Here is a 1,503-nt window from a genome sequence, read left to right on the forward strand (position 1 = left end):
TCTCTCTCTCTCTCTCTGTCTCTCTCTCTTTATATATATATATGTATGTATGTATATATATATATATATGTATAAAGCATTAAAATTTTTTTACATATATATGTATAAACCATTAAAATTTTAAAGAAAATATCAATACCCTAACACAGTCATTCTCAAGCTTCCTAATGTGATAGCCATAACTCTTCATGCTGTGGTGACCCCCAACCATCAAATTATGTTCATTGCTATTTCATAACTGTAATGTTGCTACTATTATGAATCATAATGTAAATATTGATGATTAGTGATGGTCTTAGGTGACTTCTGTAAAAAAAAGTTGTTAAATGGACAACCAGAACTGACACTCTGGCACTTAGCATTATGTAGTTTTGTTCATAAGTAGACTATACCTGTGAGCTTGTATAAGCTAAAATATTGCTAACTCCTAAATAATGTCAACATCCAAATTTCTAATGAAATCAGAGAGAGAAATGTATCTCTGTGTGTAGTAGTGACAGGAAGTGTAATGCCTTTCTCCTTTCTGTTGAAGAATACACAAAGAGGGGAAGTACTCCTTTTGATGAATAAACATGGACATTTTTATCAGAGAAAGCAGGGGCACATTTCTAAGCCATTCTAGGAAAGCACAAAGAGCCAAGAAATGCACAGTCCTTTCTAAAATGGTTCTGGAAATACAGATTACATTCTTTGTAATTACTTCACAGGATATGCAAGGGGCTCATTCTGTCAAACCTAAGACAGGATCGTGATGTGACCTAATAAGTCAAACAATAGATTTGAAGCCTTGCAGAAAATGAATGGGACATAAGTTCAAGACATGGAAAAGAAATGAGCAGGAAGAGTGTCTAGCTGGCTGAGAGTGAGAAGAGTCAAAAGCAAGCCCTTCCCTCCAAGCTGGAAGTACGTAACAATACTGGTACTAGAAATAGAAAATGATCTTAACTGAAGCACAGTGTGATACTGGTGAATCTTAACATTGGGGTTCAAGTTAGAACTCCCTACATGTAATTAGACATTTTCAGCGAAATACAGCAGTTCAAAATGCAAGGTTGTCAGTCTCTAGGCATGACTTCCACCAACATTGACCAAACATGTTCTGCAATCACTGAGCTAAATGCTAAAGTGTGAAAAGAATAGGCTCAGTGATTCCCTTCAAGTAACTCACCTTACGCAGTGAGACAGATTATATTCCTTTAGTTGCCTAGTGATTGAACAGCAGGAATAGACACACGTATACAGTTGCTAGATGCCCACTTAGGAAATGAGAGGAAAGGAATAAATGTAGATTTCAGATAAACCTGTAAAGAAAAGTTTAAGTTTGTCAATCAAGAATGTGGAGAATGATGCATCAGCAACACTCCTGGGTACAAGGAAGATAGCACCCAGGAGTGTTGCTGATGCATCAGGTAGAAAAGGAGTATTTGTGGAGTGGAGTGCTGACAGAATGTTTTATGGGTAAATTTAAATTTGGTATATATGGAAAGTAGATTAAATTTATTT

General features: G+C 35.9%; 1 long non-coding RNA gene across 2 annotated transcripts in view; it reads left to right on the plus strand.

The window, feature by feature from the left end:
- Window positions 1-1,503, plus strand: part of LOC116080311 — a 69,792-nt gene that overhangs the window by 49,773 nt on the left and 18,516 nt on the right. The window contains exon 3 of one of the 2 annotated variants that reach the window (XR_004114391.1): window positions 708-903. The exons of the other annotated variant lie outside the window; for it this stretch is intronic. This is a non-coding gene — a long non-coding RNA (uncharacterized LOC116080311). The remainder of the gene's footprint in view (window positions 1-707; window positions 904-1,503) is intronic. 2 annotated transcript variants of the gene reach the window in all.

The sequence above is a fragment of the Mastomys coucha genome, unplaced genomic scaffold (genome assembly GCF_008632895.1).
Source record: "Mastomys coucha isolate ucsf_1 unplaced genomic scaffold, UCSF_Mcou_1 pScaffold6, whole genome shotgun sequence".
Lineage (NCBI taxonomy): Eukaryota > Metazoa > Chordata > Mammalia > Rodentia > Muridae > Mastomys > Mastomys coucha.